Below are 14,230 nucleotides of genomic sequence, written 5' to 3'. Positions count from 1 at the left end.
ATATATATTGATTGAAAAAGTAAACTCTTCCTATTTTCTGTGAGTGGACAGTAAATGAAGAGTGATTTTAGGTGTGGTTTGTTTTGTTCTGGGTAGAACACTTGATGTCTTGTGTCTAAGCTTCACTTGGCAGGAAATCTCCCCACTAGCAGCTTAAAAGTCTTTTATGGTTCAGATGTTAAGGTTAGTTTCCTCCTTCAAAGGCTAGGCAGATGCTGTGAGTCTGGATGATGCAAGTCAATACTCTTACAGCAGATTTTTTTCTTTTTCTGTAATAACCGAGTCCTAAATACTTGCTGTTGTTGTTGCTGCTGCTGTGGTTTTCTTGTTTGGGCATTTTTTTTAGTTTATTTTTGTTTTGTTTCCTTGAATGGGCATCATGAGCATTTGTTTATTTTTATGGTGTCTTATAGACATTTTCAGAGTTCATGGGCCAGACTAATCTGAGTGCAGACAGGATTGAAATGACCTTGTGTACCACACATTTTCCACTTGCACAGCTGGTTGAGAGAAATGGCTCTGACTGAGGACCTCTTACAGATCATGGCAATCAAACGTGTGAGCTGGCCCCCAGGATATCCTGAGGCTAAAAGAAAGAATTCCTGAGAAATTTGCCTTGGAGTGATTAAAATAAAATGTTTGCAGAGAATTACTTTCCCAGTGAAAAGGTAGGTTTACTGGTAATAGAGCTTGACAGGCATTTGCTTTTGCCAGTGATTATGAACCTGTAACAATGCTGCAAGGACTGAAAAATTAATTTTGAAATCCAAAGACCTGCAACTGACAGCTTTCTAATGATGAGTGATGTCGTTATGCAAAATTGTCAAAAAAAAAAAGGATTTCTTGAATTCTGGTCTTCTGATTCATGTCTTTTTGTTTACTGAAATACTGCTTTTTACAGTGTCACTGTGTATATTGCCAAAATGATTCTGCTGCTGTTCACTGAAGCTGTGTTTTTATGTTTTTAATTAGAATAAATTGTATTATATCATATTGGAATTTACACAGGAGAGACTGAGAGCAATGCATTTTGGGTAAAGATATTCAGTATTTAATCAGTTAATAGTAAAAGTAGCTAAAGAACTTAATTCCCTAAGTTTACAATCCAGTTGTTAATCATAAAGCTATTCAGTTTTCTTGATTTATGTTTTTCCAAAACAACATTAAATATTACCACTTATTTTAATTTCATTTCTATTTCCCCACATGAGTAGAAAAGTGAATATGATCTGAGGTTCTTATTGCCATCACAGTGCTGTTACAGATGCTATTGCTATCCTAGGTAAGACTCTTGGACTCTTGTTTTGAGTAAGATAGTTTTACATATTGAACTGAAAATAAACAAACATGAATAATGTCTACACTCCAACCATAATGGAAATCTGTCGTGCTCTGGTAGTGGAAAATAAGGACTCTCCCTAACATGAATGCACCTAAGATTAATGCACTAAAGGTAAGATTAATAACCTGAATTCCTATGCTGAGAAGGCAAGGTACCACTGTAGCATCAGCAACTCCTGCCCCAGGTTGCCTAGACAGCTACTGAAGAGTTATGCCATCCCTGAACTTTGCAAGGAAAGGCAGCAGCATGACAGGAATCCATTCTCCAGAAGAGGCCAGGGACACTGGATGGCAATCTGGAGCCTGAGTCAGTATGATACCATTGCAGAGAAGGGAAAACACCTCCCTGGAATGCACAGTCCTCTGTTCTAGGAAGCCTTGGCAATGCCTGAGCTGGAGTGCTTTGTCCTGTTCACCAAATGGGAATGGGCAGGGCTTTAGGAAAAGTGATATGTGTTGGGTTTGCATGGTCAGGTTTCGGTAGTGTGAGGGCTACAGGGTTGGCTTCTGTGACAATCTGCCAGAATCTTCCTTATGTCCAGCAGATCCAATGCCAACTGGCTTCGAGATGGACCTACCACTGGCCAATCAGAGATGCTGGTTAATGCCTCTCTGATAACATATTTAACAAGAAAAAAAAGTTGTTGTGCAGATGTAGCTGTGGCCAGAGAAGAGCAGGGTGGGAATAACTGAGAGGAGCAACTGTGGAGGCACCAAGGTCAGTGGAGAAGGAGGAGGAAGAGATGCTCCAGGTGCTGCAGATGAGATGCCCCTGCAGCCCATGGTGAAAACCATAGTGAGGCAGCTTTGCCCCTGCAACACATGGGGGGACAGATCCACTGCGGAGCAGATCTGCTCTGGAGCAGCTGGATGCTCAAGAGAAGGCTGTGGACCTGTGGAAAACCAGTGTCAGAACAGGTTCCTGGCAGCGACCTGCAGACCCACAGAGAGAGGATCCCATAATGGAATAAGTTTCCTGGTAGGGTTTGTGACCCTGTGGAGGACCCATGTTGGAACAGGCTGGGCATGAAGGATTGTATCCCATGGAAGAGTCAGCAGCTTATGAAGAACTGTATCCCATGAGATGGACTCATGTTGGAGAAGTTCATGGAGAGCCATCTCCTGTGGACAGTTCTGGAGCAGTGGGAAGGCTCTTATCCCTAAGCAGCAAGAGAAATCACCTGTGATGACCTGATCATAATCTCCATTCCTTGTCTCCCTGCACTGCAGACTGCAGGGGTAGGAGGTAGAGCTGGGAAGGAGGGAGAGGTGGGGAGAAGGTGTTTTAAAGATTATTTTACTTCACATTATCCTGCTCCGATTTTGTTAGTAATAAATTCAAATAATACCTCCAACTCAAATCTGTTTTGCCTGACATGGTATTTGGAGCATGACCTCTCCTAGTCCTTATCTCAAACCGTGAACCCTGCATTGAATTTTCTCTGCCTTGCCCAGTTGTAGAGGGGAGTGATGGAATGGCTTTGGTGGGTTCTTAGTGTCCAAAAATGGAAATCAAATAAACTGTGATTCTTTAGTTTGAAACAGGAAGGGAGACATGAGTGCAGCTTCTTGAGACTCCAAATATAAGGCATTACTATGTTTATTTTGGCAAAAAAAATTTTGTCTGTGTTTTAGTATGTCCAAATGGATGTAAAGTATATGTACTATACAGTAGTTTACTATTAAGCCCAAGGTTTATTTATCCTAAATGCACATGTCTGTGAATAGATTCCTACTACTTGCAAAAATTATATTTTTTCTATCAGGTCATCAAAAAGTGAGGGCACTGTATTTTATTTATTCAGAGATCTTTGTCTCCTACTTTTCTGCTGCTAACAGCTCCAAATGCCACTCAGTTGTAATATAAGCTACTAATAAAGATCAGAATTTTTAAAAATATTTTGGCTGTGGAGTGAAAATTAGACAGTCATTATGAAGGTGGATGTGGGAAGACAAAGAGTGAAGGAGAGAAAATGTGAGATTCAGCAATGTTCTGACAAGAAAGTGATTGCGTAGGTGGACTTCTGGAGGCTTGTCTGAATATTACCTGTGCAGTGGGTTCCTGATGGGAATGACAGAATTCATTTCAGTGTCTACCATGAGAAAAAGAAGGAGTGAGAAAAAAACCAAAAAAAAGCTTAGTTCATTAATCAGCTTGTTAGACAAGAGGATCTGCTCTATAATGAGCTGCCTCTGAGATCTACAGAAAGAATTGGAAATAGTTTTACTAAAGAAGACTGATAGCTTAATATGAAATGCAGCATACTGGGCATTTTGTCACTAAAATATGATGGCCAGAATTTGGGTGCTAGTAATACGACATTTATTTGGTGCTATAGTGTTGCATAAAATAGTCATGATACAGCAGATTATTTCAGGAAACTACTAATAGAATTAAATAGGCGGTGATTTGGTCACTACTTAGATCTACCCTTTACACTCTGACTCTGAGAAGTCAGAGTGAAGGTATGCACACTTCCATTACATGTGGTCATTCTGAGCTCTGAGGTATTCTGCTCCCAGAGTAACTGGGTATGTATGCAAGTCTGAGAGATGGACACTGGAATTATCTTAAGAGTTCTTTGTAAAATTAAAAATGTGATGTAATAAAATATATATAAATGCACATATATATATGTTGCATATACATTGACTCTTAAAAAATTTATACCTATGAAGAACACTGTATATTTGGTAGTTGAAAATGCACAAATGTTTTTCATTCAAGACTAACAAAGATTTTTCAACTATGTTTTCTTTTTGAATATTGTATAATAGCATATACTGTATTATGTGAACTGATCTTTGTGACTAAAGAGGAGTGATCATATGATCTTGCTGATGTGCAAGCAAATTGCCAGTCCACTAAGTTTCATGAGCAACATTGACTGTGTGTGGATGAAAGCCATTTTTCAACAGAACAAGCAAATATGGAAAGCACACCTCCAATTCAGATGGAGTGGAATTACAGATACTGAAAGGTACTAGAGTGCTGCATTTTTTTTAAGGTAGAAGTGGACTTTGAAAATATACTGGCACATCCTAGCATCTGAGATAATTTAGACTGTGGGGTACAAACAGACACTGTTTTCAGAGTGTTAATCAGGGAACTGCAACAGTGATAATTTGTGTCTGTGTCTTCCCCAATAAAGATTTTTCTTTTATGCTGCAATGGAACTTTACATATAATTTTTGCTTAGAAAAAAAATTTCCACAAAGAGATAAAGTTACTAACACTTGGCATAGCTACATGGTCAGAGCAAAATATGTCTTTTTCAATAAAACATGTTGAAACACTTCTATAGCATGAGATGGTCATTTGTAGATGCAGCCTTTTTCATTATTAATGCCAGAAGTTACATAAGTGGAATTTTTATTCTTCCCTTATTCATTCCAGTATTAGCCTTGTCTTCTCTTGCGTAGCTTTCCACCACATTTTATCTTTCAGTGCAGAAGTATGGTGCTATAAGTGCTGAGAACTGCAAGAGAGAAGTGTATCAGGGTTGTGTGGTAAGACTTTGGTAGAGGAGAGCTCCAGAAGTGGCTTCTGTGAAGAAATGCCAGAAATGTCCCTCAGTTCTGACAGGGCCAATGCCAGCTGGCTCCAGGACAGACCCACTGCTGGCCAAGTCTGAGTCCATCAGTGATGGTGGTAGTACCTTTGGGATAACGCAGTTAAAGAGGGGAAGAGGGAGGGAGAGGAAGTGCTCCAGGTGCCAGGGTAAAGTTCTGTGCTGTGCAGGGAGCTCAGGACATAAGGCCTCCCTTAACCCTAGAGACCATGAAGAAATAGCTTCAAGGGAGGATTGCATGGAGTCAGCCCCACGTTTAGTTCATTGTAATCAGAGTGCCAGGCTCTGTGGATGATCCTGGCTGAAAGCTGTGTATGCTGAGCATTGCATGTGACAGTCCATTATCCCAGTGGCTCTTAGCCTAGCTGAGAGAGTAGCAGTCAATGGAGAGGTGATTGTTGGGCAATTCTGATATGTTTAAGCCACTACTGAATCCTTTTATCCAAAGCTGTATCACAGCTCTGTCAATCAATCTGTAGGACGCTGTGTCTGTGCAAAGCCTCACTGGACAGCTGTCTCTCTGTATCAAAGTGTTTCCTGAACAATCCTTTGTACAAAATAGTGATGTTCTGAGTGTAAACCCTGTCTGTTCTGCAATACAAAACAGAATTGATGGCAAAATTGATGATTTAGTATCTGATGACTACACAAAGCAGCACTGGGTTAAGGTGACCCTACACTGCCTTATAACTGGTGTGGTTTAGTGCCCATGAGTGAAACTGCTTCCTAAAAACAAAGCATGCTTTTCTTGTATAGAAGCATCACCCATAGAATCTACATATGTATGTTTTAATTTTTCAGATTCACTTCCTAGATGTTTAAGGAAGCTTGAAAATGCTGCTCTTTGCCACAGGGTTTCAGGCCATCCTGGCTGTGCTGGGAGAAGCAGTCTGCAAGGAGAAGCTGTCAAGAGCTCTGGAATTGGCAAGGTGACAAAATGAATGTGTAGAAATCGCAAGAACTGCCCTGTCAGTTGAAAGACTCTTGCTCAGGTGCTTCAAAATACCAAACAGCTCTCATCTTGGCTAGTTAGAAGTTGTCATTAGATCTATCTGTTAATAGGACTTCTTTAGTATGACTTCCAGAAACTAGAAGTATAGAGAAATTATTCTTCCACCCTAAAATATGGCTTATAATAAAAAACATGGAAAAAACTTTGTAATTATTCGTGTCTCACAATTGTCTCTGTTTTGCTCTTCTAAGGAAAACATATAGCATTTTTAAAAAATACTTTGTCAAGTAAAGGTACCAGAGAAACACTTTGCTAAGCATTAAGAAAGCCAAATCTTATTTATATTGAAAGCAGAATAAATCTTTATTGGTTCAATTTTGACTGTGATTATTCTATAAAACAGGTTTAATTCTGTAAAACAGAATGCTGGCATGACAAGTGCAAGAAAACATTCACCTGCTCTACTTAAACAGGAAAAAAATGGTATGGATTTCAGTGCATGTTGATATAAATTATGCTAATTCATCCTTCAGAGGGATAATTTATTTATATGACCATGTATTCAAAACTTCACTTGATGCATAAATACGCTATTAAGTACAGCAGATGTCCCTTGTGTCTGACAGCGGTGTAAAACTCAACAAATAACAATTATCTAAGCAGATGCATTTTATGAATACAATGTAGGCCCTCAAATTTGAATCCAAAATTAAATCTTTCACAGTGTTTTCACAGTGGTTTCCTCGTCTTCTTCTTTTGACAGCATCATGGTAGGAAATTCTAAATTCTATACTGCAGATACTAATTGCACTAATCGGAAGTATAACATTGCACATGCTATTTTAGTCTGTGCTTTGCAGGAAACACCTGTTTGGAAGCACAGGTTAAACTATAAAAATCTTAATAATTAATGGGACAAGGGTGGCAGTTACAAAGATAATGCACATTTAAATAAGACGATGTTCAACATTCAGACACTGCTAGCAGAGATCCCTCTAAGGCTTAAGGACATACAGGAAAAACAGAACTTAATTGGAAAACAAGTTGGACTGAAGAGCAAGTGAAATATGTAAATCCCTTTTTATTCTTCTAATTTAATCTCTGGAGTCTAGGTTGCAAATTGACATATGAAAATAAAACTATAATCAGTAAAATATCAATATGCATATTTAATACTAAGTACAAGTTCTTGTATTTGAAGCAACTTGAGTATAAATGTTTCCAATAAGCATTTAATTTAAATTTAGGGAGACAGCTCCTCTGCTAATTAGAAACTCATAGATTGGTAGAAATGTAGCTATCAAACATTACTATAGTGCTTACAAATAACTAGTTCAGTAGTCATGTAATCATCTCAAAGTTATATAAGCAGTAAAAGTTCATTTCCTCAGGGATTTCCTCAAATTTCTTTGCAGTATTTTACTTTTGTTTTTCATGAGAGTTTCTACAAATCTTGAGTACTATGTATTAAACTGAATATAGATAACAGGAGTTTGTCTTCTCATGCTTAAGTATATCAGTATTTCAAAAAAAGCCACAGAGTACATGGCATGTATTTAGTGTACAGCAATTAACTATTACTACCTTTATGTTTCATTTGACACATTAATCTACTCCTTAATCTAGTTTCCTTTTTTTTTTTATTTTTGAGTAAAAAGTTTCAGCAGAGCTTCAAGATCTGTAAAAAAGAAAAATTAAAAAACATCAGATGCTGTCACAGGCAGGCATGCTGGTTTTAGCTGGGATAGAGTTAATTTTCTTTACAGTGGCTAGAGCAGGGCTAGGTTTTGGATTTGTGCTGAGCACAGGGTTGAGGATACAAAGATGTTTTTTTATTGCTAAACAGGCCTTGCACAGAGCCAAGGTCTTTTCTGCTTTTGTACCGCCACACTGGCAAAGAAGTTGGGGGTTCATGGCAGATTGGGAGGAGACCACTGGGTCAGGTGACCCAAAGGGACCAAAGGGATATTCCAGACCATATGGCATGTTGTCAGTATATAAAGTGGGGAAAGGGGGAAGAAGGGGAGGTATGGCATTGGTCAGCAGGGCATAGAGTAATTGCACTGTGCATTACTTGTTTTTTATTATTTACCCTTACTGCATTTTACAGTTCTTTTCTGTTATTAAATTGTTCTTATTTCAACATAGAAGCTCGAGTTGGATTCTCCTCCTCATTCCACTGGGGTGACGGGGAGGAGAAGGCAGTACTGAGCAAATGACTGTGTGGTGCTTAATCTCCAAATGGGTATAAATCATGACAGCAGGAAACAGAGTTATTTACCTGCCCCTCATTTCCCATAATTTTCCTGTAGAAAGACAGCATAGATGTGGAGGGCAATAACATGTTAGAACTGACTCCCAAGCATGCTGTGTTATGCCTGCAGTTGAATTCAGCACAGTCTAAAAGGCACAGAATTTCTATTAATGTATACACAGATGACATTCCAAGGTACATTGTGGTTTAGTGGTAAAAGAAATACACCTGTGGAACGCAGTGATGATAGTGTTTGCAAATAACTTTCCTTGAAGGGAAAGATCCACTATGTTTGGCAAGGTCCATAATGAGAAACAATGACTCAATTCCATTCACTCTTAATCTCCCAGATGCAGTTACATGTCATGGTTATACAGGGAATATGCCAAATATATGCATGCATAGACATATATCTATATCTATCTATCTATATCATCTATATCTATATCTATATCTATATCTATATCTATATCTATATCTATATCTATATCTATACCAATCTATATCTATATTTATATATATATAATATATATATATAGATAGATATATCTATATATATCTATATCTATATCTATCTATCTATCTATATCTATCTATCTATCATGTAGGGGTTGCAGAGGCTCTGGAAGGTCTGAACAGGAACAGTCAGTGCTGATGGTGTTTTCCGGTCTGCTTGATAATTTTAAATTGCACGCAGTTGAATAATTACATCTGAAAATGCATCTTTCTTTATATTCTAGTATTTAACTTTTGGTGTACTAGAGAGAGAGAAGGAAGAAAAGGAAAAGGAAAAGGAAAAGGAAAAGGAAAAGGAAAAGGAAAAGGAAAAGGAAAAGGAAAAGGAAAAGGAAAAGGAAAAGGAAAAGGAAAAGGAAAAGGAAGGAAGTGGCGGAAGGAAGTGGCGGAAGGAAGTGGCGGAAGGAAGTGGCGGAAGGAAGTGGCGGAAGGAAGTGGCGGAAGGAAGTGGCGGAAGGAAGGAAGGAAGGAAGGAAGGAAGGAAGGAAGGAAGGAAGGAAGGAAGGAAGGAAGGAAGGAAGGAAGGAAGGAAGGAAGGAAGGAAGTGGCGGAAGGAAGTGGCGGAAGGAAGTGGCGGAAGGAAGTGGCGGAAGGAAGTGGCGGAAGGAAGTGGCGGAAGGAAGTGGCGGAAGGAAGTGGCGGAAGGAAGTGGCGGAAGGAAGGAAGGAAGGAAGGAAGGAAGTGGCGGAAGGAAGGAAGGAAGGAAGGAAGGAAGGAAGGAAGGAAGGAAGGAAGGAAGGAAGGAAGGAAGGAAGGAAGGAAGGAAGGAAGGAAGGAAGGAAGGAAGGAAGGAAGGAAGGAAGGAAGGAAGGAAGGAAAGAAAGAAAGAAAGAAAGAAAGAAAGAAAGAAAGAAAGAAAGAAAGAAAGAAAGAAAGAAAGAAAGAAAGAAAGAAAGAAAGAAAGAAAGAAAGAAAGAAAGAAAGAGAAAGAAAGGTTTCATTTTCCCTCATTTTTTCTCACACTGGGCAGCACCTCTGAACTCATACGTGAGTGATAATGAAATATTACAAGGCAGAGTTTGCTACAGCTTGTATTCTTTTAGGAGGAAACGAAACAGGGATAGAACTGAGTCTCCCAATCATTAGCTCTTGAGATTGTGAAGTTATACCCAGGCCTTTAATAATAGTAATATTAATAATAATAACAATAACAACAATAACAACAACAATAATAATAATAATAACAATAATAATAATAACTATAACAATAATAATAATAATATTGGAAAAAAACCCTACACAGTCTGCATTTTAATATTTGGTTATACAATGATTGTATAACCGGAGGCACTTCATGAGCTACCTCTTGCCCTGAGTTTTTATGAGCTTCTCATTTCAAAATTAACTGCCTGCTTTTATTGCCTCTGACCAAGGTAGGGCACATTGCTTGATCTTTGGAGATTTGTTCAATGTGGGTATTTTAACCTAAATTTTTAGGTGAGTTAGAATAATTTTTGTCCCTTCTTTCTTTATCAGTTAATTTATTTTCCTTCACAGATCATCCAGAAGCATATTTTATTCTTATGCAGTTATGATTTACATTCTTAGAAAAGTATAAATAAACTGTATTCCTAAAATATTAGAGGTAAACACTGCCATTTTCTTTGCCACAATTAGTGAATGTGAAAGCAATCAGATTGTGCTGTTATACTTCCCATAGGAATGCCAAATGGTGTTTTATGAATGTCATTAATATAATATGTAAATGGTCTGCTTGGCTTTTGCTCCTCTGTTTGGATTAATCTAGTCAATCAGTCAGATGTTGCTACGAGAAAGTTGATGAAAGCTTATCCAGTTGTTGAGAAGGTCAACGAAATGACAGACCCCCCCTCTCTCTTTTCACTTGCCCTACAGCTAGAATACCATACATGGCAATGTTTGAATGATTAACTGAAGCCACCTGGGTATTGATAAGGGACTCTGAAGCAAGCTGTTATAAAATTTCCTATAACAAACATTTATCATAATATGAGCTATTATAAAAGAGTTTAATATATTTGTGGAGTGTTATATAAGGAGTGTTCAAATAAAATGGAGGCTTCTTATTGCAGGATTTGCAGACAAAGAAAAATTGTTAAAACCTCCTTGTTGCATAAGACAATGCTCACACCGAAGATAAAACTTCTAAATAATGATTGTTTGCTATCTGAATAGCAATGCTGTCTGGAAATCTCTGTTGCAGGAGTGCTTGTAACAGCATCTTCAGCTGAATCAGGATAGATGTCTTGAATCACTTTTCTATTTGGTTTTACTCCTGCTGCCCAAGGTCCTACATAACCTCTTCAGCAGCACCTTTGACCCTTTACTATTGATTATATTAGTCTTAATACAAAATGTCTCCTTATTATCGATGTACAAAGGACTTATTTTATGATGCTGCATCTGCAGTAACAGTTTGTACTTACAACTATGTACAATATGGCCAGTTCTACAATTTGGAATCACCTGAGATTCTCTGTGATAGTCCCAGTCTCCACCCAGGATATTAATCTGTATATTTAAACATAACAATTGGTGTATGCACAGCAGAAGCTGCCTAGGGGAATCTCTAGACCTTTCCAAAATTTCCAGTTCAATCACCTTTTCTTATCTCAAGCCAGTCCATTATATCTATTCAGTCCCCGTTCAGAGATCATCTGGGGAGTTCCTGGACCAGAAAAATAATACCTTAGTGCACTGGGTGTGTACACAGTGTTGCTCTGATACCAATTGACACCCCAATTATAACCATAGGGCAAATCTGAATTTGAATCTTATTTTTCCTTTATGACTTGTATACAAAAATTATTATCATTGTATGCTTTCCACTTACATTTATGAAATGGCAAAAGAAAATACTTTAGGTGAGAAATTATAAAGCAATACTATAAACTTTGGTCAGAATAATTTGAAAACCAAGTGGTTTAACATGTAGAAACTAAGAAAAGGAAGTCACACACTAAAAATATAATTAGATTTCATCAGTGTTTCCTTGCAGTGAGAATGTAGCTGGATATGTAAGTACATCATGATGCTTCTGAGCTTTGTATTTCAATAATTTTATACTAAAATTTCTTCTTAGATGATTGCATTATACAGAAATATCACCAAATGAATAATACTTTTTAGAGGCTATTATTTCAGAAAAGGTTGAGTACTACAACTTTAGTCAAAGGCAGGTGACTTAAGAATAGCTCAGCTAAGAAGAGTGCTAAGAAATTCTGTTTTGGCCTGCAATCTTTTTCTTATTAAATATAATTCCTGTGAAATCTAAACCAACAATTTTATATTTTTGTATTAGATTTCAGTACTATATCTTAGTGGCTTTTTATGGGAGAACTACTTCTTCTGAATGTCTGAACCTCTGGACTGAAGTGTGCTTCCTTGTCTGTCTGAACTTCTGCAAGGAATTTCTGTAAGAAACAGCTTTGACTGTATTGTCTGAAATTTCCTTCAAAGTTCAAGGAAAATATGACATTGAAGATAATCTTTTCTTTGAAAGTAATAATCTATTGGTCAGTGAAATGCAGCAGCTGTGTTTTAGCCCCAGACAGCAGCTCAGCCCCACACAGCCACTCACTGAACTGTGCAAATGAGAGAAGTCATGGGTTGAGATAAAGACAATCTAGTAATTAAAAAACCCCAAAAAACAAACAAAAAAACCCCCACCCTAAAATATCAGAAACCAGAGAAAAAATTCAAAGAGGAAAATATATTAAACCAAGAGAGACAAGTGATGCAAAAAACCCCAAATGCTCACAGACTCATGCCCAAGTAGTCCCCAGACACTGGCAGCCACAGACGACCTTCCTAACAGGCAATATAATGGAGCACAAAGCCATGAGGTGTGGAATGTCCTTTTGGTCAGTTGGGTCAGCTGTCCTGGCTGTGTCCCCTCCCATCTCCTCGTGCTTCCCCAGACTCCTCACTGGTGGGAGTGGGGTAAGGAGCAGAAAAAACTTGCTCTGTGCAAGTGCTGCTCAATGGTATCAAAAGCATCCCTGTGTTACCAGCACTGTTGCCAGCACAAATCCAAAACCCAGCCTCATACTGGCTGCTGTGGAGAAAAGAAACTCAACTCCAGCCAAAATCAGTACAGCAGCTTATGAAATTCCTCATCAAGTTAAGATGGAGGGCCCTTCAGTAAGAGAGCTGACCCAGCATGACTCCTGGAATCTGTCTTGTCTCTACATCTCTTGTTCTGCTGCAGTAAAACCTTTCTAAATTGCCTACAATCCCAGTAGCCTATTTGCTCCAAGGCCTCTTACTCCTGTCTTCAGAAGTGAGTAGGCATACAGTGTTTGTTGCCTCAAATTGCTATGAGAGTCCAATTCCAAATGGCTCATTTGGCACAAAATGATGTGTTATTTATTTCCTCACAAACAATATATTAATCTATTCAGCTTTAGTGGGGACATAAAAATGGGGCTATTCTGTGGGTGTAGAGTTATAGCACTCTGCAGTCCTTGGATACATGACAATAAATGTACCACAAAGTTCCCACATTATCTAAGTCACCCAATTATCTCTGGACTAAATACTGTGAATACTCATGTAGTAGTAGACTTCAGAGTAGTATCAGATTCACCATTTTCATGTAAAGAAAAATTGTTTCAAAATCAATTGAAGTCATAGAAAAATAGTTTCTTCTATTTCTATGGCCTTTGCTTTGTGCCACAAAAAGGACAGATGAAAATATGATTACTTATTTTATGAACATTACTCTTTATGTAATTTGTTTAGGCATTTTTTATGAGGAATATTTATTTTTAGTTTTAATGAGGCTTTAAAAAAGTAATCTAAATAGGATCTTTCAAATATCTAAATTCTAGGCATATTTGAAATATTGACACATTTGCTATGAATACAAAAAGAGAATTTTTCTGCCATAACAAAAGCAGGGAATTAATTGATTGTAATAACATCATTAGAGAGATATTCTGCTTTTGCTGTCAAAAATACATAAAGGTATTTAAAGCAGGAGATTTCAAGCCCCATTTTGATTTGATAGGAGAAATCAATAAGCATAAAAGAAGACTGGTTTTGTTTTGATAGCTTTTTTTTTTTGTGCACTAGTGTCCTGATTTTCTGCTGTTCCTTAGTAACATTGTTATTATTTTAAAAAAGGGTAGTGCAACAGAGTGCTCTTCCTGGACTTGTAGCCTTCAGAAGGACCAACTCTAGGAGCTGTCCTCAGAGCTGACATGCAGATATTCCTTCTTCTTGGTCTTCTGCTCTAGCACTACCTATTCTGAAAAGAGAGCCAAAAAAAAAAAAGATTTACCATAAAAGTGCTGAATACGTTGTGCAATGATGAGTGTGACTTCTCAGTTGACACTCTCTGCCAATAGATGATGAGCACTACCTGTATGAGCAAGGTGTCACTGCTGAAATCTTCAGGTAACATGAAAATAGCTCTAAGCAATTCAAAAAATAATTGTCACTTCATTTGTCTTTGCAAAAAAAAAAAAAAAAAGAAAGAGCAGAAGGGAAAAAGAAAGCTGTAGCTCTACAAGGAAAAAGAAAAAAATAATGATAGGATGATTTAACAAGTAATACAATGTAATAATAATCTTTCCATTGAGATGGGTTTCATGTCAAATTAATTCAAGGTCA

Source organism: Passer domesticus, chromosome 1, assembly GCF_036417665.1.
Source record: "Passer domesticus isolate bPasDom1 chromosome 1, bPasDom1.hap1, whole genome shotgun sequence".
NCBI classification, from domain to species: domain Eukaryota; kingdom Metazoa; phylum Chordata; class Aves; order Passeriformes; family Passeridae; genus Passer; species Passer domesticus.
This window is presented reverse-complemented; position numbering follows the sequence as displayed.